This window comes from Bos mutus, unplaced genomic scaffold (genome assembly GCF_027580195.1).
Source record: "Bos mutus isolate GX-2022 unplaced genomic scaffold, NWIPB_WYAK_1.1 CTG202, whole genome shotgun sequence".
Taxonomy (NCBI): domain Eukaryota; kingdom Metazoa; phylum Chordata; class Mammalia; order Artiodactyla; family Bovidae; genus Bos; species Bos mutus.
The window spans coordinates 347,274-375,191 of NW_027219475.1; the positions used below are offsets into that span (position 1 = coordinate 347,274).

The window sequence follows — 27,918 nt, forward strand, 5'->3', positions numbered from 1 at the left end:
TGGTTCAAGATGGCAGCATAGAAGGACATGTGCATGCTCATGTCCTTTGGCAAGAGCACTAAAATCGCAACTAGATGTTGAACAACCATCAACAGGAGGCTGCTGGAGCACAGTCACAAAAGATACCCCATATCCAAAAACAAATCAGAAGCCACAACAAGATGGTAGAAGGGGTGCAATCACGATAAATTCAATCCTATTTGTGCCCAGTGGGCGACACATAAACTGGAGTACAATAATATCGAAGAATGTCTCACACTGTTGGAAAGGCTCTGAGCCTTATGCCAGGATTCCCAGCCTGGGGATCCAGCAAAGGACTGGGAATCCCCAGAGAATTTAACTTTGAAGACCAATGGGATTTGATTGCAGGACTTTCACTGGACTACAGGAAACAGAGACTCCACTGTTCAGTTCAGTCACTCAGTGATCTCCGACCCTTTGCGACCCCATGGACTGCAGCACGATAGGCATCCCTGTTCATCACCAACTCCCAGAGCTTGCAACCTCATGTCCATCGAGTCAGTGATGCCATTCAACCATCTCATCCTCCGTTGTCCCCTTCTCCTCCTGCCTTCAATCTTGCCCAGCATCAGGGTCTTTTCAAATGAATCGGTTCTTCACATCAGATAGCCAAAGTATTGGAGTTTCAGCTTCAGCATCAGTCCTTCAAAAGAATATTCAGGACTGTTTTCCTTTAGGATGGACTGATTTGATCTACTGGCAGTCCTAGGGACTCTCAAGAGTCTTTTCCAACACCACAGTTCACAAACATCAATTCTTCAGCACTCAGCTTTGTTCATGGTCCAACTCTCACATGCATACTGACTATTGGAAAAACTGTACCTTTGACTGGATAGACCTTTGTTGGCAAAGTCATTTCTCTGCTTTTTAATATGCTGTCTAGGTTGGTCATAACTTTTCTTCCAAGGAGCAGGTGTCTGTTAACTTCATGGCTGCAGTCACCATCTGCAGTGATTTTGGAGCCCCCCAAAATAAAGTGTCTCAGTTTCCATTGTTTCCCTGTCTATTTGCCATGAAGTGATGGGACTGGATACCGTGATCTTAGTTTTCTGAATGTTGAGTTTTAAGCCAACTTTTTCACTCTCCTCTTTCATTTTCATCAAAAGCCTCTTTAGTTCTTCTTCGCTTTCTGCCATAAGGGTGGTGTCATCTGCGTGTCCGAGGTTATTGATGTTTCTCCCAGCAATCTTGATTTCAGCTTGTGCTTCATGTAGTCCAGTATTTCTCATGATGTACTCTGCATAAAAGTTAAATAAGCAGGGTGACAATATACAGCCTTGACGTATTCCTTTCCCTATTTGAAACCAATCTGTTGTTCATGTCCAGTTCTAACCGTTTCTTGACCTGCATACAGATTTCTCAGGAGGCAGATAAGGTGGTCTGGTATTCCCATCTCTTGAAGAATTTTCCACAGTTTGTTGTGATCCTCACAGTCCAAGGCTTTGGCATAGTCAGTAAAGCAAAAGTAGATGTTTTTCTGGAACTCTCTTGCTTTTTCAATGATCCAACAGATGTTGGCAATCTGATCTCTGGTTCCTCTGTCTTTTCTAAATCCAGCTTGAACATCTGGAAGTTCTCAGTTCACGTACTGTTGAAGGCTGGCTTGGAGAATTTTGAGCGCTACTTTGCTAGTGTGTAAGATGAGTGCAGTTGTGCAGTAGTTTGAACATTCTTTGGCATTGCCTTTCTTTGGGATTGGAATGAAAACTGACTTTCTCCCGTCCTATGGCCACTGCTGAGTTTTCAAAATTTGCTGGCATATTGAGTGCAGCACTTTCACAGCATCATCTTTTAGGATTTGAAATAGCTCAACTGGAATTCCATCACCTCCACTAGCTTTGGTCATAGTGATGCTTCCTAAGCCCCGCTTGACTTCACATTCCAGGATGTCTGGCTCTAGTTGAGTGATCACACCACTGTGGCAGGGCACAGAGAAAATCTACATGCAAGAGGATACAGGGGAAAGGAGCAGTGACCACAGGAGACTCAGCAAGACCTAGTGCTGGAAGATCTCCTGCAGAAGAGTAGGCCAGCTGTGACTCACTACAGGGATGAGGTTCCTGTTAGCAGCAGTCTTGGGAAGTGTCCCTTGGTGTGAAACCTCTTGGAGGTCACTACTAACCCTACTATAAAAACCTGTAGACTCCAGAGGTGGGTCACTTCAGGCCAAACAAGTAGCAGGGAGGGAGCGCAGCCCCACCCATCAGACAATCAGATAAAAGTTTTACTGAGTGAGGCCCTGCCCACCAGAGCAAGGCCCAGTTTTTCTCATAGCCAATCTGCCATCAGGAAGCTTGCATAAGCCTCTTAGCCTCATCCACCAGATGGCAGACAGAAGGTGCAAGAATAAATACAATCCCACAGCCACCAGGAAAAAAAAAATCACAGAAAGTTAATCAAAGTGAAAAAGATTAAAAGAGGATTAAGTTTAGGGAACCAGAAATCAAATTGCCAACAACCCTTGGATCATTGAAAAAGCAAAAGAGTTCCAGAAAGACATCTACTTCTGCTTTATTGACTATGCCAAAGCCTTTGACTGTGTGGATTGCAAGGAACTATGGAAAATTCTTAAAGAGATGGAAATATCAGACCCCCTGAACTGCCTCCTGAGAAATCTGTATGCAGGTCAAGAAGCAACAGTTAAAACCGGACATGGAACAACAGATTGGTTCCAAATCAGGAAAGGAGTACATCAAGGCTGTATATTGTCACCCTGCTTATTTAACTTATATGCAGAGTATATCATGAGAAATGCTGGACTGGATGAAGCACAAGCTTGAGTCAAGATTGCTGGGAGAAATATCAATAACCTCAGACACGCAGATGACACCACCCTTATGGCAGAAAGCGAAGAAGAACTAAAGATCCTCTTGATGAAAGTGAAAGAGGAGAGTGGAAAAGTTGGCTTAAAACTCAACATTCAGAAAAATAAGATCATGGCATCTAGTCCATGATTTTCACGTTATAAACCTCTGCCTCGATGTTAGGATTTTGCAGTTCTGTGAAGATTTTTCCCCCCTTTTCTTTTTTTTTTTAACTTTAATTTTTTAAGACTTTTATTTATTTTTTTTTATTTTACTTATGTATTTTATTTAACTGAGTATATCCAAATAATATAATTTCAATATGTTTTTAATTTATTTTATTATTATTATTTTTATTTTACAATATTGTATTGGTTTTGCCATACATCAACATGTATCCTCCACGGGTGTACACGTGTTCCCAATCCTGAACCTCACTCCCACCTCCCTGCCCATACCATCCCTCTGGGTGATTCAGTGCACCAGCCCCAAGCTTCCTTGTATCCTGCATCCAAGTATCACATCAAAGTTTCTAATGTGGCTCAGATTAAATACATTCAGACAGGATTGAGCCATTATCGTGTATCATTTTAAGTTCTCTTAACCTCATTGCCCTTATTTGCTACAGTTTCTGTGTTGTAATTATCAAAGTTTAAGTTTTCCTGCAGCCTCAACATCCCACAAATAGAATGCAAGCTCCCTACTAAGGTGAGCACATGCACCAGTGTGATAAGACTATCCTCTGCCCAAATCCCCCTTATCTTCCCCTGTGACCTAGTGACCTTCAAATGCACCAATGAAAGCCCCTGAAACATTTTCACTGTAACAACACTTGGACCCCGAATACTGTCCCTTGTCTATGGGTCTTCACTCTTTCATGTCACTGCTTCATTGAGCCTGTTCTATTGGCACCTCCCCCACGTGCCCACCTGATAACACTCTCTCTAGGACCTGTGAGTATAATAAACTATATTTGCCTGCACCCGTCTTCTATCCCCCCTTGTAGTCACACTTGTCTGACCATCTCATGGAAGAATACAACAGGCTACCATGATGAACCTAATTCATAGAGGTCCAACCCAGCAGCTGTATGTGTATGAAACATTTGAGCTCACCTCCTTTCCTCCTAGGGCACATCACAGAGACTGGTGGGTCCAGGGACTATGTGTCTGGAGACTTTTTCCCCAGGACCAAGTAACTCCTGATGTTCCTTTGAGCACCTAATGTTCAAGGAATCACTGTGTGACTGGAGTCTTAACCAAAGAATGCACTAAAGACTGTGATCCATATCCTCATATTATTCCCAGAAAGACATTGAGACTTTTCCTGCTGGGCATCCCCTCCCAGACCAGACAGGCCTTACCTGAGCAGACTGCTTCGGCATCCCCATGATGGGAAAGGCCCTCAGGACAACGGTCTTTAAGAGAAGGATAACTACACTCCATAAGTGATGATTCTGTCCCATTGCAGTAAATGTAGTGAAACCAAATGGGGCCAATCCCTGGTCCAAAATGAGCCCCTCTGGAAGCATTAATGGCAGCTCCACACGCCAGTTCTCTGCACACCACAGCTTCCTCTTCCAAGCTCCAATTCTGGTCATTCACTGTGCCCCATTCTCCTTTGTGCTTCACTTCCACTCTCCCCTCACAGCTGTGGGCTCCATCCTTCAACCTCACCTCCCGAGCTGCAGAGGGACAAGGACACAGGATACAGGAGAGATTTCAGAAGACCATGCAGTAGTATACTGGTTAAGTATTTAAAAATGGAATATCTGATCTCTGAAAAAAATCCTTGTGTTCAGCATTTCTTGACTTTTATTCCAACCATGGCCAACTTGAAGCCCCCAATGTGCCATCACTGAACCTGGCGCAGGAAGGGAGGCACCAGGTGTTTCTCATGAGCCTGTGGAACCAGCTCCAGGGACACCACCGAGGACAGGCCTTCAGAGACTCTGGATGCTGCTCCCCTTGTAGATGTGCCCAAGGCTACTAGGGCCCAGCTTCCCCATCTCAGTTACAGCTCATGGCCCAGGATCCAGACAGGAATCCTCCCTTTTGTTCCCTGTCCCCTAGGGAGCATCTCATCTAGCTTAGGAACAGAGGGCTGGGGTAACAGGCTCTCAAGTGTCCTGGTTGTTTCTGTCACCTGGTCTTCACATCCTTGAGTAATTTCCACACTTGAATGTATCTAGTAACATCAATCTAACAAATGGAATTTGGCAACAGTAATGAGATGTCACTTAAGAGATTAGGCTTCAAAGCAATGCTCGTTTCCCCTTGTGCTCTATCTTGCGCTTTTAGTCTAGCTCTGACGAAGCCAGCTGCCATGTTGTGAGCTATGTATGAAGAGACCCTCATGACAAGGAATGGAGACAGGTCTCTAGCCAACAGCCAGCAGGGGGCTGAGACTCTCAGTTCAACAGTTCACCAAGGTCTGAATGGTGTCACCATCCAGGTGAGTAAGTTTGGGTGATATCAACCCCTGGTTGATAGATCAAATGAGTGCATCCTTGTGAGACTTCATGAGTCAGAGGATCCAGATAGGACATGTCAGTTCCTGGCCCACAGAAAGTGTGAATACTAGGTGTTTGCTGACTTAAGCTGCCAAGTTCAGCACTAATTTGTTGCACAGCAATACATAACTAATGTAGAGCTTCCCTACAGAGTCAGAAGACCAGGGGTGAACAAGCCAGGGGTTTAAACATGTGTCAACTGCTTCTTCCAGATGAGACTTCTTCCTATGTGACCAGGTCTGCAGCCTGGTCCCACCTGGAACTGGGACCCAAACTACCTCTCTCTGTCTCATCAGGTCTTACCCAGTGTTCTAGGCTTCTGCCTTCCTGTTGGGAACTGAGAAGTGGGTTTACTGAGATCTTGAATCATCCCAAACACCTTTGAATTTTGCTCAGAAAATGAGAATTTTTCTCATAATCTAACAAGACATGGTCCCTGGGCCACCATTCACACTGCTCAGGTCTCCACCTCGCCCCATGTGCTCTCACTCTGGAAACAGAAGTGGTGTATCATAGAGGGAACATCTGGGGAAATGCTGAACTGGAGAAGATCCTGGTGTGTATTCGGATCAGGCAGGTGGCCACCACAAGATACCCCAACCTGGTTGGTTAAACAGCAGAAATGTATTTCTCTTATCACAGTTCTGGAAGTCAGGAAGTCCAAGATCACGGTGCTAGCAAGTAGTGTTCATTCTGAGTGCTCCTCTCTTGACTTGCTGACCACGGCTCCTTCACTGTTTGCTCACATGACCTTTCCTAGGACATGGGCACCTGGAGAGGCAGGGAGATGTGTCTCTACCTCTTTGTCACCTATTGGATTAGGGCCACATCCTTATGACCTTATTTAACCTCAGTTACCTCTAAAGGCCCTATCTCTAATGCAGTCACAATGAGAAGCAGGAGTTCAACGTATGAACTTTGGAGGGACACAGTTCATTCCATGGACCTGTGAGTCTCATCTAGGAAGGAAATAAAGATACATGAGGAGGAGGTGAAGGTGACAATAGACAAAGGGAGATATCCTGCAATACTTAGAGATTTTTTTTAGACATCTGACATTGAGGTGAGAGTAAAGAAATTAAATAGTATCCTTAAGGTACAGAAGTGAAAAGCAAAAGTCGCTCAATCGTGGCTGACTCTTTGTGACCCCATGGACTATACAGTCCATGGAATTCTCCAGGCCAGAATACTGAAGTGGGTAGCCTTTCCCCTCTCCAGGGGATCTTCCCAACCCAGGGATCAAACCCAGGTCTCCCGCATTGCGGGCAGATTCTTTACCATTTGAGCTACAAGCGAAGCCCAAGAATACAGGAATGGGTAGCCTATACTTTCTCCAGCGGATCTTCCCAATCCAGGAATCAAACCAGGGTCTCCTGCATTTCAGGTGGATTCTTTACCAACTGAGCTATCAGGGAAGCCCACAGAAAAAGCTACTACTATTAATACTAAAATTATCTCTTAGAAGGTACTTTCTGTGCTATACATGCAGAAAATGATAAGACCATGTTCCTCTCCTCATGTATCTTTTGCCTTATTGATGACACAAACAAACAAATAGATGATTTCATTACTGTGGTAAGTTCCAGGAGATTTTCTAGTAAATGTAGGCTTGCTTATTTAGGGCATCTTGTCTATTTTTTGTTTTTGTTTTCTCATCTTGTCTACTGAAAATACAGGGAAATAAATTCACTAAAAATTATCTGAAAAGCATTAAACACCTCTAAGATAGGAATGAAATGTCCAGCCAAATCTGAAGTAAAATGGAAAGTCACTAACATACATAAGCATGGAATTTTTTTCCCCTAAGGGCATTAGGTCATTCAGGAAAACATGTGGGTTTTTTATGGCCCTTGATGGTGAGGAGGTAAAATCAAATCCCAAACCCACATGCAGATGAGAATCCAGAAGAAGGCATTCTCCACAATAAGCTGAACACCAGTTGAAATAGACCTGCTCTTGCATGGATTTAGATTCAGAGTTTGAATCTCTGGATTGTCCAGGTAATATCCATTTTAGCACTTGTATGAATGTGGTCCACTATAGATAATACTACAGAATCATGACAAAATAAATATGAATCCCTTTCTAGAGTAAATTACCTTTATCCTAGGTCTCAATTACCTCTATAATTTTTTTTTAATAAAGTAACCAGTTATTGTCAATAAAAAAAAATAGGGTGCAAAAAACCAAGGTCTATTAGCAGAAACCAAGGGAAATTACTGGAGCAGACACAGAGACTTCTCATATTAAATAAATCACTCATTAGGCTATATAACTTCCACATGTACTACATTTAGGGCTTCCAAGGTGGCACTTGTGGTAAAGAATCCACCTGCCAATGCAGGAGACACAAGAGACTCGGGTTCAATTCTTGGGTTGGGAAGATTCCCTGGAGAAGGAAATGATGATCTGGTGCAGTATTCTTGCCTGGAGAATCCCATGAACAGAGGAGCCACGCAGGTTACAGTCCATAGGGTCATAAAAGAGTTAGACATGACTGAAGCAACTGAGCATGTGAAGAACCTCCTGCAGATGTCCTCAGAGCTGTTCTGTCCCACCACCTCAGCAGCTGGGATGATCCTTTCCTGACATCCAACCACCTCTGTTAGGGATGTTGCCGTGATATTTGATAATATCTTCCCCAATTCCAGCACAATTGTGGTGGGATTTATGCCCTGGAAAATCCATCAAGCATTCTGATAACAACTGGGAACATCTCTGACAAATACTGTGATCACCCAGTCACATTCTAGTTTTAGCCTTGGCTCAGGTCAAATACATTTAGACAGGATTGAGTCCTCAAAAGGTATCATTTCAGATTCTCTTAGCTTCACAGCCCTTAGTTTTCCTCTGTAGTAATTGTCTACAGTAGTAGACTCTGTAGTAATTGTCAAACTTCAGGGTTTCCTGCTGCATCAACATCCCAACAAATAGGACGTGAGAACCTGACCCAGGTGACCAGGTGCACCAGTGTGATGAAACTAGCTCCTGCCACAAATCCCGCTTCTTGCCTCCCCTGACTGTGACCTAGTAACCTTCCAATGCACCAGTGAATGCCCTCATGCCTTCTCTTTCTATAACTTCACTCTGACCCCAGTATGGTCATTTGTTCATGGGTCTTCACACATCATTTTGGACCATTGCTTTTCAGCTGAGCTTGTTCTATTGGTACCTCCCCCATGTACTCACCTGATGATACTCTCTCTAGAAACTATGAGTATAATAAACTATATCTGTTTCCACCTCTCCTATATCCTCTGCTGTAGCTGCACTTGTCTGATCATCTCATGCAGGACTACAACAACCTAGCATGATGAACCTAATTCATAGAGGTCCAAACCAGCAGTTGTACCTGTATGAAACATTTGAGCTCACCCTCTTTTCAAATAAGTCAGCTCTTTGCATCAGATGGCCAAAGTATTGGAGTTTCAGCTTCAACATCAGTCCTTCCAATGAACATTCTGAACTGATTTTCTTTAGGATGGACTGGTTGGCTCTCCTTGCATTCCAAGGGACTCTCGAGAGTCTTCTCCAAGCCACAGTTCAAAAGCATCAATTCTTCAGTGCTCAGCTTTTTTTATAGTCCAACTCTCACATCCATACATGACTACTGGAAAAACCATAGCCTTGACTAGACAACCTTTATTGGCAAAGTAATGTCTCTGCTTTTTAATATGCTGTCTAGGTTGTCATAACTTTTCTTCCAAGGAGTAAGCGTCTTTTTATTTCATGGCTGCAATCACCATCTGCGGTGATTTTGGAGCCCAAAAAAATAAAGTCTGCCACTGTTTCCACTGTTTCCCCATCTATTTGTCATGAAGTGATGGGACTGGACGCCTTGATCTTAGTTTTCTGAATGTTGAGCTTTAAGCCAACTTTTTCACTCTCTCCTCTTTCACTTTCGTCCATTGAGTAGGTGATGCCATCCATCCATCCCATCTTCTATCGCCCCTTCTTCCTCCTGACCCCAATCTTTCCCAGCATCAGGGTCTTTTCCAATGAGTCTAATCTTCCAAACAGGTGGCCGAAGTATTCAGCTTCAGCTTCAGCATCAGTCTTTCCAATGAATATTCAAGGTTGATTTGCTTTAGGCTTGGTCTTCTTGCTGTCCAAGGGACTCTGAAGAGTCTTCTCCAGTACTACAGTTCCAAAGCATCAATTCTTTGGCATTCAGCCTTCTTTATGGTCCAATTCTTACATCTGTACACAACTATTGGAAAAACAATAGCATTGACTATACAGACCTTTGTCAGCAAAGTGATGTCTCTGTTTTTTAATAGGCTGTCTGGGTTTGTCATAGCTTTTCTTCCAAGGAGAAATCATCTTTTAGTTTCATGACTGCAGGCACTCTTGAGCACTTACCCTTCAAGAAATCACTGTGTGAGTTGAATATTTACCCAAGTACATTCTAAAGGGTGTGATCCATGTACTCATAGATAATCTGGGAATAAAACCGGAAGTTGTCCTGCTAAGAACCCCCTCCCAGCCCTGACAGAACTTACGTGAGCAGACTGCCCCAGCATCCTTCTCGTGGGAAAGGCCCTCAGGATGATGGTCTTTAACAGGAGGATAACTACACTCAGTGATAACCGACTCTGGTCCCTTGCAGTAAATATAATTAAACCAAATGGGTCCAATTCCCAGCCCAAATTTAGCCCCTGTGGGAGCATCAACAGCAGCTCCACACCTCAGCTGTCTGCACACCACATGCACCTCATCCATGTTCCAGTTCAGATCATTCACTGTGCCCCATTTTCCTTGGTGTTTCACTTCCACTCTCCCCTCACAGCTGTGGTCTCCATTGACCAGTCTCAGCTCCAGAACTGCAAAAGAGACACAGACACAGGACACAGGAGAGGTTTTATGAGACAGTGCAGTGGTGTTCTGCTAAGTATTGAAAAAATCTTTTTTCTGAGGGAGAAAAATAAACGTGAAAAGCGTTTGTTGACTTTGGCACTATAAATATTCCCCCTGTGGCCAACTTTTAGCTCCCAATGTGCCACTGCTGAACATGGAACAGGAAGGGAGGCACCAGGTATTTCTCACAAGCCTGTAGAACCAGCTCCAGGGACACCACTGAGGACAGGCCTCCAGAGACTCTGGATGCTGCCCTCCCTGTAGATGTGCCCAAGGCTACTAGGGTCCAGCTTCACCATCTCAGTTATAGCTCGTGGCCCAGGATCCAGGGAGGAATACTCCCTCTCCTTCCCTGTCCATAGGAAGCATCTCACCCAGCTTAGCAGTAGAGGGCTAGGGTAACAGGCTCTGAAGTGAAAGTGAAAGTGAAGGTCACTCAGTTGTGTCCAACTCTTTGTGACCCCATGGACGATACAGTCCAGGGAATCTTCCCAACCTAGGGATTGAACCCAGTTCTTCCACATTGCCAGCAGATTCTTTACCAGCTGAGCCACAAGGCAATGCAGGTGACACCAGTTCAATCCATGGTCCCAGAAGATCCCACATGTTGCCCAGCAACTAAGCCTATGCACCGTAACTACTGAGCCCAAGTTCTAGAACCCATGAGCCTCAACTACTGATCTATGCACTGCAACTACTGAAGCCCGCAGGCCTAGAAACTGTGCTCCACAACAAGAGAAGCCACGACAATGAGAAGCCCACGTACAGCAATGAAGAGTATCCCCCAATTGCTGCAACAAGAGAAATACCAAGCCCAGCAACAAAGACCCAACACAGTCAAGAAAAAAGAAAAAAAAAAAAAAATACTGGAGTGGGTAGCCTATCCCTTTTCCAGCGGATCTTCCTGAACCAGGAATTGATCCAGGGCCTTCTGCATTGCAGATGGACTCTTTACCAACTGAGTTATCAGGGAAGGAAAAAGTAAGTAAGTAATATTTTAAAAGGTTGCTTTAGTTTTAAAAAAATTAAAAACAAAAATAAACAACAAGCACCTGAACAACCAATGATGAAAAAAGAAACTGAAAGGAAAATTTTAAAATACACTGAGCAACTTTCCCTGGTGGTCCAATGGTTATGAATCCACCTGCCAGTGCAGTGGCCAGGGTTTGATCCCTGGTCCAGGAAGATGCCACATGCCATGGGGCAACTAAGCCTGTGTGCCACAACTACTGAGCCTGTGCTCTGGAGCTTGTGGGTTGCAACTACTGAAGCCCAAGTGCCCTAGAGCCCTCATTCCACAAAAAGAAAAGCCACTACAATGAGAAGCCCTAGCACCTCCACTAAGAGTGGCTTTCACTCACTACAACTAAAGAAAGCCCACATGCAGCGATGAAGACCAAGTGCAGCCAAAAATAAATACACAAATAAATTTTTAAAAATATATCCTGAGTTTTCTCAGTGTGTATGCCCAGTAGTGGGATTGCTGGGTTGTATGGCAGTTCTATTTCCAGTTTTTTAAGGAATCTCCACACTGTTCTCCATAGTGGCTGTACTATATATATGGAATTTAGAAAGATGGTAATGACAACCCTGCATGCGAGACAGCAAAAGAGACACAGATGTATAGAACAGTCTTATGGACTCTGTCGGGGTGGGGGATGATTTGGGAGAATGGCATTAAAACATGTATAATATCATATAAGAAATGAATCGCCAGTCCAGGTTCGATGCAGGATACAGGAAGCTTGGGGCTGGTGCACTGGGATGACCCAGAGGGATGGTATGCGGAGGGAGGTGAGAGGGGGGTTCAGCATAGGGAACACATGTACACCCGTGGTGGATGCATGTTGATGTATGCCAAAACCAATACAATATTGTAAGGTAAAATAATAATAATAGTAATAATAAAACAACAAAAAAAACTGAAAAAAAAAATATATATCCTGAGACAGTAAGTGGAAACATACATAGCAACACTATGGAATGCAGCAAAACCAATTCTAAGAGGGAAATTTATATTGACAAATGCACACATTAAGAAAAAAAGAATGATCTTAAATATACAACCTAACATTACACCTGGAGTAACAGATAATTTTGGCCTTGGGGTACAAAATGAAGCAGGGCAAAGGACAACAGTTTTGTCAAGACAACACGCTGGTCAAAACAAACACCCTTTTCCCAAAATACCAAGAGATAACTGTACATGTGGACAACACCAGATGGTCAATACCAAAATCAAATTGATTATGTTCTTTGCAGCTGATGATGGAGAGGCTCTAAACAGTCAGCAAAAGAAAGACCTGGAGCTGACTGTGACTCGGACCATCAGTTCCTTATTGCAAAATCAGCCTCAAATTGAAGAAAGTAGAGAAAACCACTAGGCCATTCAGGTACAACCTAAATCAAATCCTTTATGATTGTACAGGGAAAGTGAAAAATAAATTCAAGGGGCTAGATCTGGTAGACAGAGTGCCTGAAGAACTATGAACAGAAGTTTGTAACATTGTATAGGAGGCAGTGACAAAAGTCATCCCAAAGAAAAAGAAATGCAAGAAGGCAAAGTGGTTATGTGAGGAAGTTTAACAAATAGCTGAGGAACAAAGAGAAGTAAAAGGCAAAGGAAAAAGGGAAAGATGTACCAAACTGAATGCAGAGTTCTAGAAAAGAGCAAGGAGAGTTAAGAACACCTTCTTAAATGAACAATGCAAAGACATTGAGGAAAACAATAGAATGGGAAAGACTAGAGATCTCTTCAAGAAAATTAGAGCTATCAAACAAACATTTCATACAAGGATGGGCATGATAAAGTCAGAAATGGTAAGGACCTACCAGAAGCAAAAGAGATTTAAGAAGAGGCAGCAAGAAAACACAGAAGAACGATATAGAAAGGTCTTAATGACCTGGATAACCACAATAGTGTTCTCATTCACCCAGAGCCAGACATTCTGGAGTATGAAGTCAAGCGGGCTTTATGAAGCATTAGTACGAACAAAGCTAGTGGAGGTAATGGAATTCCTGTTGAGCTATGTAAAAATCCTAAAAGATGATTCTGTTAAAGTGCTGCACTCAATTTGTCGGCAAGTTTGGAAAACTCAGCAGTGGCCACAGGACTGGAAAAGACCAGTTTTCATTTCAACCCCAAAGAAGGGCAGTAACAAAGAATGTTCAAACTGTCATACAATTGCACTCATTTCACATGCTAGTAAGGTTATGCTCAAAATCCTTTAAGCTAGGCTTTAGCAGTACATGAAGCAAGAACTTTCAGATGTACAAGCTGGATTTAGAAAAGGCAGAGGAATCAGAGATTAAATTGTCAACATTCACTGAATCATAGAGAAAGCAAGGGAATTCCAGAAAAACATTTACCTCTGTTTCATTGACTACACTAAAGCCTTTGACCACAGATCACAACAAACTCTGGAACATTCTTAAAGAGATGGGAATACCAGACCACCTACCTGCCTCCTGAGAAATCTGTGTATGCAGATCAAGAAGCAACAGTTAGAACTGGATATGGAACAATGGCTGGTTTTAGAAAAGGCAGAGGAACCAGAGATCAAATTGCCAACATCCGCTGGATCATCGAAAAAGCAAGAGAGTTCCAGAAAAATATCTATTTCTGCTTTATTGACTATGCCAAAGCCTTTGACTGTGTGGATCACAATAAACTGTGGAAAATTCTGAAAGAGATGGGAATACCAGACCACCTGATCTGCCTCTTGAGAAATTTGTATGCAGGTCAGGAAGCAACAGTTAGAACTGGACATGGAACAACAGACTGGTTCCAAATAGGAAAAGGAGTTTGTCAAGGCTGTATATTGTCACCCTGTTTATTTAACTTACATGCAGAGTACATCATGAGAAACGCTGGACTGGAAGAAACACAAGCTGGAATCAAGATTGCCAGGAGAAATATCAATAACCTCAGATATGCAGATGACACCACCCTTATGGCAGAAAGTGAAGAAGAACTAAAGAGCCTCTTGAGGAAAGTGAAAGTGGAGAGTGAAAAAGTTGGCTTAAAGCTCAACATTCAGAAAACGAAGATCATGGCATCCGGTCTCACCACTTCATGGGAAATAGATGGGGAAACAGTGGACAGTGTCAGACTTTATTTTTCTGGGCTCCAAAATCACTGCAGATGGTGACTGCAGCCATGAAATTAAAAGATGCTTACTCCTTGGAAGGAAGGTTATGACCAACCTAGATAGCATATTCAAAAGCAGAGACATTACTTTGCCAACAAAGGTTCGTCTAGTCAAGGCTATGGTTTTTCCTGTGGTCATGAATGGATGTGAGAGTTGGACTGTGAAGAAGGCTGAGCGCCAAAGAATTGATGCTTTTAACTGTGGTGTTGGAGAAGACTTTTGAGAGTCCCTTGGACTGCAAGGAGATCCAACCAGTCCATTCTGAAGGAGATCAGCCCTGGGATTTCTTTGGAAGGAATGATGCTAAAGCTGACACTCCAGTACTTTGGCCACCTCATGCGAAGAGTTGACTCATTGGAAAAGACTCTAATGCTGGGAGGGATTGGGGGCAGGAGGAGAAGGGGACGACAGAGGATGAGATGGCTGGATGGCATCACTGACTCGATGGACGTGAGTCTCAGTGAACTCCGGGAGTTGGTGATGGACAGGGAGGCCTGGCGTGCTGCGATTCATGGGGTCGCAGAGTCGGACACGACTGAGCGACTGATCTGATCTGATGGAACAATGGACTGGTTCAAAATTGGAAAAGGAGTTCAACAACGCTGTATATTGTCACCCTGCTTATTTAACCCACATGAAGAGTATATCATGCGAAATATCAGACTGGATGAATTACAAGCTGGAATCAAGTTTTCCTGGAGAAATATCAACAACCTCAGATATGCACATGATATCACTCTATCGGCAGAAAGCGAGGAAGAACTGTAGAGCCTCTTGATGAGAATGAAAGACAAGAGTGCTGGTTCAAAACTCAACATTCAAAAAACTAAGATTATGGCATCTAGTCCCATCACTTCATGGCAAATAGAAGCGGGGAAAGTGGAAGCAGTGACAGATTTTCTTTTCTTGGGCTCCAAAATCATTGCAGACAGTGACTGCAGCCATGACATTTAAAGATGCTTGCTCCTTGGAAGAAAAGCTATGAAAAACCTAGATAGCATACTAAAAAACAGAGACATCATGTTGCTAATAAAGGTTTGCATAGCCAAAATTTTGGTTTTTCCAGTAGTCATGTATGGCTGTGAGCAATGGACCACATAGAAAGCTAAGTGCCAAAGAATTGATGCTTTCAAATTGTGGGGCTGGAGAAGACTCCTGAGAGTCCCTTGGACTACAAGGAGATTAACTAGTAAACTCTAAAGGAAATCAACCTTGAATATTCACTGGAAAGATTGTTGCTGAAACTAAAGCTCCAATACTTTGGCCATCTGATGCACAGAGCCAACACATTGGAAAATACTCTGATGCTGGGAAAGATTGAAGCAAAAGGAGAAGAGGGTGGCAGAGAATGAGTTAGTTCAGTTCAGTTCAGTTCAATCACTCAGTCGTGTCCATCTCTTTGTGACCCCATGAACCACAGCACGCCAGGCCTCCCTGTCCATCACCAACTCCCAGAGTCCACCCAAACCCATGTCCATTGAGTCGGTGATGCAATCCAACCATCTTATCCTATGTTCCCCTTCTCCTCCTGCCCTCAATCCTTCCCAGCATCTGAATATGAATTTGAACAAACTCCAGGAGATATTGGAGGACCAAGAAGACTGTTGTATTGCCATCCATGGGGGTCACAAAGTGTCAGACATGACTTAATGACTGAACAACAACAACACTGCACTTCTAGAACTAGAAGACAAGAAAAAAATAAACCAAAAACTAGCAGAGGGAAGAAAAAAATAAAGATTAGGCAAAAAATAAATGAAACAGAGTAGAGGAAAATGATAGAAAAAAATTGACAAAACTAAGAGTTAGTTCTTTGAAAAAATAAAGAAAAATGATAAACCTTCAGATAGACTAAGAAAGAAAATTAGAAGGCCCAAATAAATTTAGATAAGAGACAGGGGACATTAAAACTGATACTATAGAATATGAATCATGAGAGACTACTATAACAAATATATGCCAATAATTTGTATAACTTAGAAAAACAGCTCAGGTGTTTTCATTGGTGAATTCTATCAAATATATAGACAAGAAATAGCACCTATTCTTTTTAAACTCTTCGAAAACTTGAAGAACTCCCTAAGTCCCAAAATCATTTTACATGGCCAGCATTAGCCTGATACTAATGCTGTGTAAGAGAACTACAAGAAAAGAAAATTACAAACCAATGTCCCTGATTAATATAAATGCCAAATTTCTCAACAAATTTAGCCAACTGAATTGAACAACACCTTTAAAAATTATATATTATGATCAAGTGAGATGGATACTTAGAATGGTTCAACATGTGTAAATCAATAAATGTCATATACCAACCACATTAATAGAATGAAAGAGAAAAATCATATGAGCATCTCACTAGATGCACAAAAGGTATTTGACAAAATTCAACATCTGTAATTTTTAAACTCTCAAATAATTAATATAGAAGGGACAATCCTCAACATAATATAAATTTTATATGAGAAACCCATAGTTAGCATCACACTCATTTTTTCTCTAAGATCAGGAACAACACAAGATTATTTGCTGTTACCATTCTTAATCCACATAGTACTGGAAATCCCAGCCAGAACAACTAAACAAAAAGAAATAAAAGGCATCCAAATTGAGAAGGAAGAATAAAATTATCTCCATTGCAGATGATATGATATTATATATAGAAAGCTCTAATGCTATTCCAAAAAAGGTACTGTTAGAACTAATAAATTTAATAAAGTCACAGGAGGCAAAATCAATCTACAGAAATCAGTTGCATTTCTACACAAGGGAACATTCAGTGGGAAGTGGGGGGGTGCATAATCTCATTAAAATTGCACAAGAAGTAATAAAATATTAAGAATAAATTTAACCATAAGATGAAAGAGCTATGCAATAAAAGTAATGACTTGAAAGAAATTGAAGAAGACACAAATAAAATGGAAAGCTATCCCATGTTCACAGATGTAAGAATTAATCTTGTTAAAATATCCATACTCCATAGTCATCTATAGATTCAAAGCAATTCCAATAGTATTTTTCACAGAAACAGAAAAAAAAAATCCTAAGATTTGTGTCAAACCATAAAAGTTCCAACAGCCAAAGCAGTCTTTATGATGAGAAGAGAAAATGAAAATAAAATTATAGGGGACTTCCCTGGTGGTCCAATGGTTGAGAAGCCCCCTGCCAATGCGGGGGACATGGGTTTTGAGAGGGTAACAGGCAGGAAGGCTAGGGGCCCCTAATCAGAGGAAATAGGCTGCAAATGTCAGACGTTTTTTATCTCTCTCTTAAGCAACAGAAGGGAACAAACTGCAAGCGTCAGATTTCTTCCCTTCTCTATACAAAATTAAAAGGAGGTTTATTTTAAAATTCTTTGTTGCCACTGATGACACCTTATTTCACCTGAGCTTAACGTTTCTCAAACCTTGAGCTAACCAATGTGTTATTCTTATGGAAATATTTTTAAGTTATGTTAATGAGCTAAGTATATACCTTAGATTCTGTTTTTCTTCAAGGCATTTCCCCCAAAGACTAAGAATGGACTTGACAAACTAGTATGCTTTACTCAACAAGACAGTATGTTTTGCTCATGCAAATGTTCTCTTTAGCTTTGTTAATGAGACTATGTATTTGCTTGGAAACCTACCTTTCTTCAAAATTCATGTCAATTGTTTTATGGCCTGGAATGACTCATCTTGTGCCAGTCTTATCTCAAAATGCATGTTGTTGGTGAGGGGCCCGGTGCCATTCTCTGAGTTATGAAACATTTCCTTTCTCCAACTAGTAGTCTGCTAGTTGGTATATAACTTCCTGCTAAAGACTAGCAGGGGGGCACTCTTTCTGCCCTCTTCTGAAGTCTATGTCAGAAACTTTCTCTATCTCTTTTATACTTTAATAAAACTATATTATACAAAAGCTCTGAGTGATCAAGCCTAGTCACTGACCCCAGATTGAATTCCTCTCCTCCAGAGGCCAAGAATCCTGGAGTCCTTCACAGCTCAGCAACAACCTCTCAGTTCAATCCCTGGTCCAGGAAGCTTCCACATGTGGGGAAACCACTAAGCCCATGCGCCACAACTACTGAGCCTGCGCTCTGCAACCCAAAAGCCACAACTACTGATGGCCACTTGCCTAGAGCCCATATTCTATGACCAGAGAAGCCACCTCAATGAGAAGCTTATGAACCACAAGGAAAAGTAGCCCCCAGTCGCCACAGCTGCAGAAAGCCCACGTGAAACAATGAAGACCTAGTGAAGCAAAGAACAAACAAAAAATAAAGCTGGAGGGACTTCCCTGGCAGCTCAGTGATTAAGACTTTGCTTCCATTGCAGAGGGTGTGGGTTAAATTCCTTGTCAGGGAGCTAAGATCCCAAAAGCCTTGTGGCCAAAGGGAAAAAAAAAAAAAAAACCAGAAGCAATATTCTAACAAATTCAATGAAGACTTTAAAAATGGTCCATATCAGGGAAATTCCCCGGTGGTCCAGTGGTTAAAAATCTACCTTCCCATCTGAAAAGATGTTCAATATCACTAATTATTAGAGAAATTCAAATCAAAACTACAATGAGGTATTACTTCACACCAGCCAGAATGGTTATCATCAAAAAATCTACAAATGATAAATGCTGGAGAGGGTGTAGGAAGAAGGGGACCCTCCTACACTGTTAGTGGGAATGTAAGTAGGTCCAGCCACTATAGAGAACAGTATGGAGGTTCCTTAAAAAGCTAAAAATAGAGCTACCATATGACCCTGAAATCCCACTCCTGGGCATATATTCAGATAAAAACATAATCCAAAAGGATAGTACTGTTTACAATAACCAAGACATGGAAGCAACCTAAATGTCAATTGACAGAGGAATTGATAAAGAAGATGTGGAACATATATACAATGGAATATTACTCAGCCATTTAAAAGAATGAAATAATGCCATTTGCAGCAATATGGATGGACCTAGAGATTGTCATACTTAGTGAAGAAAGTCAGACATAGAAGGAAAAATATTGTATGCCATCCTTTATATGTGGAATCTAAAAAGAAATGATACAAATGAACATACGAAACAGAAAGAGACTCACAGACTTAGAGAATGAACCTGTGGTTGCTGGGAGGAAGGATGGGGGAGGGATAGTTAGGAAATTTGGGACAGACATGTACACATTGCTGTACTTTAAATGGATATGCAAGGACCTACTCTACAGCACAGAGAACTCTGCTCAGTGTTATGTGGTACCCTGAATGGGAGGGGAGTTTAGGGGAGAATGAGTACATGTATATGTATGGCTGAGTCTCTTCACTGTTCTCCTGAAACTACCACAACATTGTTAACTGGCTATACCCCAATACAAAATTACAAAATTAAAATTAAAATTAAAAAAACATTATCCTCAATGGTGAAAAATTGAAAGCATTTCCTCTAAAGTCAGGAACAAAACAAGGGTGCCCACTTTCACCATTACTACTCAACATAGTTTTGGAAGTTTTGGCTACAGCAATCAGAGCAGAAAAAGAAATAAAAGGAATCCAAATTGGAAAAGAAGAAGTAAAACTCTCACTATTTGCAGATGACATGATCCTCTACATAGAAAACCCTAAAGACTCCACCAGAAAATTACTAGAACTAATCAATGATTATAGTAAAGTTGCAGGATATAAAATCAACACACAGAAATCCCTTGCATTCCTATACACTAATAATGAGAAAACAGAAAGAGAAATTAAGGAAACAATTCCATTCACCATTGCAACGAAGAGAATAAAATACTTAGGAATATATCTACCTAAAGAAACTAAAGACCTATATATAGAAAACTATAAAACACTGGTGAAAGAAATCAAAGAGGACACTAATAGATGGAGAAATATACCATGTTCATGGATTGGAAGAATCAATATAGTGAAAATGAGTATACTACCCAAAGCAATTTATAGATTCAATGCAATCCCTATCAAGCTACCAACAGTATTCTTCACAGAGCTAGAACAAATAATTTCACAATTTGTATGGAAATACAAAAAACCTCGAATAGCCAAAGTGATCTTGAGAAAGAAAAATGGAACTGGAGGAATCAACCTACCTGACTTCAGGCTCTACTACAAAGCCACAGTTATCAAGACAGTATGGTACTGGCACAAAGACAGAAATACAGATCAATGGAACAAAATAGAAAGCCCAGAGATAAATCCACGCACATATGGACACCTTATCTTTGACAAAGGAGGCAAGAATATACAGTGGATTAAAGACAATCTCTTTAACAAGTGGTGCTGGGAAATCTGGTCAACCACTTGTAAAAAGAATGAAACTAGAACACTTTCTAACACCATATACAAAAATAAACTCAAAATGGATTAAAGATCTCAACATAAGACCAGAAACTATAAAACTCCTAGAGGAGAACATAGGCAAAACACTCTCTGACATACATCACAGCAGGATCCTCTATGACCCACCTCCCAGAATATTGGAAATAAAAGCAAAAATAAACAAATGGGACCTAATTAAACTTAAAAGCTTCTGCACATCAAAGGAAACTATTAGCAAGGTGAAAAGACTGCCTTCAGAATGGGAGAAAATAATAGCAAATGAAGCAACCGACAAACAACTAATCTCAAAAATATACAAGCAACTCCTACAGCTCAACTCCAGAAAAATAAATGACCCAATCAAAAAATGGGCCAAAGATCTAAATAGACATTTCTCCAAAGAAGACATACAGATGGCTAACAAACACTTGAAAAGATGTTCAACATCACTCTTTATCAGAGAAATGCAAATCAAAACCACTATGAGGTACCATTTCACACCAGTCAGAATGGCTGCGATCCAAAAGTCTACAAATAATAAATGCTGGAGAGGGTGTGGAGAAAAGGGAACCCTCTTACACTGTTGGTGGGAATGCAAATTAGTACAGCCACTATGGAGAACAGTGTGGAGATTCCTTAAAAAACTGGAAATAGAACTGCCTTATGATCCAGCAATCCCACTGCTGGGCATACACACTGAGGAAACCAGAAGGAAAGAGACACGTGTACCCCAATGTTCATCGCAGCACTGTTTATAATAGCCAGGACATGGAAGCAACCTAGATGTCCATCAGCAGATGAATGGATAAGAAAGCTGTGGTACATATACACAATGGAGTATTACTCAGCCATTAAAAAGAATACATTTGAATCAGTTCTAATGAGGTGGATGAAACTGGAGACTATTATACAGAGTGAAGTAAGCCAGAAGGAAAAACATAAATACAGTATACTAACGCATGTATATGGAATTTAGAAAGATGGTAACGATAACCCGGTGTATGCGAGACAGCAAAAGAGACACTGATGTATAGAACAGTCTTATGGACTCTGTGGGAGAGGGTGGGAAGATTTGGGAGAATGTCATTGAAACATGTGAAATGTCATGTATGAAACGAGATGCCAGTCCAGGTTCAGTGCACGATGCTGGATGCTTGGGGCTGGTGCACTGGGAAGGCCCAGGGGATGGTATGGGGAGGTTGGGAGGGAGGAGGGTTCAGGATGGGGAGCATGTGATTTTTAAAATTTAAAAAAAAAAAAAAAAAAACAAAATTACAAAATTAAAATTAAAAAAAAGAATCTACCTTCCAATGCAGGGGATGCAAGTTCAAACCCTGGTTGGAGAACAAAGATCCCACATACCTCAGGGCAACTAAGCCCACACTCAAAGCCCCTGCCCTGCAACTAGAGAAGCCCAGGCTGTGACTGAGATCCTACATGCCACAACCAAGAGTTCATACTCAGTGGTAACTAAAGATCCCACATGCTGCAAAAAAAAAAAGATAAAACAGTCCGTGTGCCCCAATAAGATTTGATGCTCGATGGACATGAGTTTGAGTGAACTCTGGGAGTTGGTGATGGACAGGGAGGCCTGGAGTGCTGCAATTCATGGGGTAGCAAAGAGACGGACACGACTGAGCGACTGAACTGAACTGATTAAAAATAAATATATCTTTAATAAATGGTCCACCAAAAAAAAAAAAAAAAAGCTGGAGGTATCACACTTCCTAATTTCAAACTGCATTACATAGCTAGTAATCAAGTGTTTTGGTGATGGCATGAAAATAGACACATAGAGCTATTAAGAGAATTGACTACCCAGAAATAAACCCATGCATGTAGTCAATGAATGTTTTATAAGGGAACCAAAAATATTCAGTGAGGAAAAGATTTTCTTTTCAGTAAATGCTGTTAAGAAAACTGGTTGTTTACATGCAAAAGAAGGAAATTAGATCCCTATCTTAATACTACAGAAAAAAAAGTCTCAAAATATATCAAATACATAAATCTATTTAAGACCTGAAATCATAAAACTCCTAGAAGAAAACATAGGGGAAAGGCTCCTGGCTGTGGATCTTGATAATGATTTCTTAGGTATGACACCTAGAGTATAAGCCACAAAATCAAAATAAACAGTGGGACCACATCAACATCAACCTAAAAATCTCCTGTAGAACAGAAGAAACAGTATACAAAATGAAAAGGTAATCTATGGGGTGGAAAAAAATCACTTGCAAATCATATATTTCATGAGGAGTTAATATCCAAAATATGTAAGGAACCCATATGACTCAATGTCAAATAATTTAAATTTAAATAATTTAAATTTTTAAGTGGGCAAAGGATATACACATTTTCCCAAAGAAGATATAGAAGTGGTACCTGAAAAAGTGCTCAATATCACTAATCATCAGGAAAATGCAAATCACAATCACAATGAACTATTGCTTGACACCTCTTAAGAGTGGCTATTATCAAAAACACAAGAAACAGCAAGTATTGGCAAGGATATAGAGAAGGAAAACTTGTAAGATGTTGTTGAGAATGTCAACTGGTATAGCCACTATAGAAAGCAGTATGGATGTTCCTCAAAAAACTAAAAATGGAACTACTATGTTAGCCAGAAACCCCACTTCAGGTACATATCTAAAAAATGAAAGCATGATCTTGAAGACATGGTTGCACTCTCATATTTATTACACCATTATTCACAACAACCAAGACATGGAAACAACCTAAGTGTTCACTGACCATTAAAAGGATCAAGAAAATGTGATAAATAGAGACACACATATCTCTATAGATAAAGATGTGGGTATAAGCATAGAAATTATACATATAGATACACACAGTGAAATAACTCTTCAGCTACAAAAATATAGGAAAATTTGCCTTTTGGGACAACGTGGATGGATCTTGAGGGCATTATGCTGAATGAAATGTCAGATAAAGACAAGTACTCTATGATCTCACTTACACGTGTAATCTAAAAAAACCAAGTTTGATTGACCTGTACACACTACTATATTTAAAATTAATAACTAAAAAGGACATACCATATAGCACAGGGTACATGGCTCAATATCCTATAACAATCTAAATGGGAAAAAAATTTGAAAAAGAATAGATACTTGTATGGATATAACTGAATCACTTTGCTATACACCTACAACTAGCACATCATTGTTAATCAACTATACTCCAATATAAAATTTAAAAAAAACTTAAAAGTCAAACTCATAGAAAAAGATTAATTGGTGGTTTCCTGGGCAAGGGAGTAGCATGGGGAAAGGGAGAAAATGGTCAGAAGGTACTTTAAGTTATAACATGACTGGTGATGAAATGTACATGTGACTGTAGTTAAAAATATGAGATTGTAAACTTAAAACATTGCCAAGAAAGTCAATCTTAAAAGCCTTGTCATGGGAATTCCCTAGCATTCCAGTGGTTAGGACTGTGTACTTCCACTGCCAAGGACCCAGGTTCAAACCCTGATCAGAGGACTAAGGTCCACCAAGTTTATGTCTGTTAGCTGCTCAGTCTTGTCCAACTCTTTACAACCCCATGGACTGTAACCCACAAGGTTCTTCTGTCCATAGAATTCTCCAGGCAAGAATACTGGAATGGTTTGCCGTGTCCTTCTCCAGGGGATCTTTCAGACCCAAAGATCAAACTCTCATCTCTTTGTCTCCTGTATTGGCAGGCAGGTTCTTTACCACTAGCACCACCTAGGAGGCCTATGTTATATATATATATATATATATATATATATATATATATATATATATACACATATATATATATATAATTGTTAGCATAAAAACAAATTGATTTATTTAAACTTGAACTGGAGAACTTTAACAAGCTCTGAAAACAGAAGCCCCCAAAAGGGAAATTTTATGCATGACTAATATCAGAAACTTCCAAGAATCTAAAAGCAAAGGGAAGATAAAATGAAAACAACAAACTGGGAGAAATAACTGCAGCTTATAATGGAAAAATTCAAAAGGGACAAGGACTCTGGACCCAAACTGCTCAGGTTCAAATCTTACCTCCACTAATTACACTTTTCTCACCTTGGGCAAGTGATTAACTTTGCTTTGCCTCAATTTTCTGATCCATTTTTTAAGATAAAATATACAGTCAGGCTTGTAAGATTCTTGGGCACTCAACGGAGTTCATGTAAGTGAATGTGGTGTAAGTACCTAGGTGTGCAGATAGCAACAGTTATAGTATTAAGAGCTCCAACATAAATATGGACAAAAATGACCAACATCTCAAGTTAAAAACGACAAATGTCCTGAGCAAGTAATTTAAAAATGAAGGACTATATTAGCTATTATAGACCAGTTCTGTTAAAAAAAAATGGCTGAGATATTAAAATTTGATAAACAGCCAATGTTGCTGAGGCTATGTGGAAACTAACATTCTCAGACATGTGTCTGATAACTAAACTTCAGTGCAAACATTTCTGTCTGGCACTATTTTAATTTCTGTGTATCAAAAGCCTTAAACGTATTCACAGTCTTTTAAATAAAAGTGCAATTTCACTTATAGAATGTGATTAAGAGAAACAATCATAGATGGTCCTTACATTTAAATGTAAGAAAGTTCAGAGCAACTTTCTTCATAACAGCAAAAATACTGAAACTAACCAAATGATCAACATGGCTAATTATGTGAGTATATTGCATTTAAAGGGGCTTCCTGGATAGCTCAGCTGGTAAAGAATCTGCCTGCAATTCAGGAGATCCCTGTTTGATTCCTGGGTCTGGAAGATACCCTGGAAAAGGGATAGGCTACCTGCTCCAGTTTTCTTGTGCTTCCCTGTTGGCTCAGATGGTAAAGAATCCGCCTGCAATGCAGGAGAACTGGGCTCAATCCCTGGGTTGGGAAGATCCCCTGGAGGAGGGCATGGCAACCCACTCCAGTATTCTTGCCTGGAGAATCCCCATGGACAGAGGAGTCTGGCAGGCTACAGTCCATGGGGTCGCAAAGAGTCAGACATAACTGAGCAACTAAGCATAGCACAGCATTTAAGACATATGATGAAATAATTGAAGGCAATTAAAATTTTCCATATCATCACTATAATATGCTACAATAAAATGCTTTAATATGTACAAGAAATATAGAAAGATATAGGAAGAAATCCAAAATACATTGTAAGTTTTAAAAAACACAGGTTACAAAGTCATACATACTGAATTATGCATAATCTTGGAAGATCTAAGTTTTTGTGCCTAAAGGCATCAACTGTGTTTGAAGGGATCATTTTTCAGCAATGTCCAGCATGGATTTCATGGTGGAGACTCCTGTAATGTATGCCCAGCTCAGAAATCATCAAATGCTCACAAAGCTTGGGACTATTGTTTTACAAGGAGCAAGTCCACTGTTGTATGAGGTACAAGAATAACTTTTTAGTAGGTTGACACTGAGCAGTGTTGTTTCAGGGAAATTAAAAACAGTGCTTGCTTTGGTGAAACCCTCTTGCTTCTTAAGTAATTACTAAGCAAACTTCCTACAGTTTTCCTAGTAAGGTCAGGGCCTTGCATCAGAACACATGCTGTCTCCCCACCACCAGGGGATCAAAACCCACCTCTGCCCTCCAAAGCCTTCAAGAGGAGACTCTTCAGCATCTGCCCAGCACTACAGGAGCAGATACGAGGAGGGAGGGGGCTTCCCAAAGAGAACTATGGACTGGAGGCTGAGGTCTAGGGGACCACAGGGAACTCTGAGAGGAGACAGGGCTGCACTCTCAGCCAGACCAGCACCTACATCTGAGAGAGCCACCTCCTCCAGGCTGGAGACCAGATTCTCCACAGCCCCAGCCCTGATGCCCTCTGTCCTCTCACTCAGGGGAAACCAGCTCCAGGGAAGGACAGGAGAGGGCACAAAGAGAAAAAATGTGCCCTATGGAGTCACAGCAGATCCTGGGAGGGGAAAGGACCATCCCAGGACCCCAGCACATCAGAAAACAGGTCACGGGGAGCAGGACAGGGACTCGGGAACTTATACATTTGGGGCTGCACATCAACTGATCTCTATATACAAGAGGTCCCCTCTCCTGGCTGCCAGCTTCTCTGCTTTACAATGAACACCTGGTGGGAACAGGCGAGGCCAGCAGGGAGAGCCTACACAGAGCCCAGTGCTGCACGGACACAGCAACAAGCAGAGGGGAGCCCGGGGAATGGGGGAGAGGAGCCAGAGAGAGTCAGGCAGGTGCACTATTATCTATGATCTGGTTACATGCAGTGGCCATGACACCCAGCCCTGTGGGCACCCTGTGTGCTTCACAGGCTCAGTCCCTGCTTAGCAGCCCCATTCCTCTCACACAGATGGGCTCCACACACTCTCACATACTCCTCACACACACACCCTCACACACCCTCATATACTCCTGACACACCCTCACACACATACCCTCACACATTCATCCCTCAGCCTCACACGCACAAAAATGGACACACACAAACTGCACACACACACACTCCTTACCGTCGCAGACACACACAAGCACAAAGCCTACAGGAGCATAGGCACAAGAAATGTGGGGACCCAGGGGCAGTGATCACACACCAGGCACGTGGAGCATGTGGGAATAGCCCAGAGTCCCAACTGAGGTCAGTCACTGGAACGTCCACACACTGGGAGCCACTGGGACTCTTAGATGCTCCCTGAGAACAAGGGAGATAGTGGAGGTGACTCAGGCTGACCTAGCTCGGTCCAGACCAAACCTCACTTCTCTATAAAATCTGCCGCTATGATCAGTGGACCCCCCACAGGAAAGGGACCAGTATTCACAGTCAGCGTGGCTCCTTTTTGGTCAAAAACACTGAGGCTTGGCTCCAGAACTCCAGACACCTTTCTCTTCACCAAGGCATCTACTCCCCTGCTGTGAACCAGGACAGAGGGGCAGCTCTTACCTTGACCACCCACCATGGTGCCGAGGACGAGGACACAGAGTCCCCACAGGGAGAGGTGTCTGCCCAGAGCCATCCTGACCCTATGTCCTCAAGGTCACAGTCCCAGCTGCAGGATCAGCCTGTGAGGAGTGTCAGGGTACCAACCAGGGTATATATAGACCACCCCTTACAACCTCCCTCCTGAGAGCCAATAGCGACACCTCTCACCATTTCAGGCACTATCGGAGGCTGCACCTGCCCCTTTCTGAGCACCAATGAGCTTCTGAATCTTCAACATCTCCTTATATGAGCAACACGGTCCTTTGACCTCCTGCTTCCGTGGTCCCACTACCTGGACTGGAGTAGAAAAGCTGCATCAGG

At 41.6% G+C, this 27,918-nt stretch overlaps 1 pseudogene; it reads right to left on the reverse strand.

The window, feature by feature from the left end:
* The window catches only part of LOC102273823 (antigen WC1.1-like), a 137,340-nt pseudogene extending 109,709 nt beyond the window's left edge, over positions 1 to 27,631 (reverse strand).
* Positions 27,632 to 27,918: the final 287 nt, after the last annotated feature.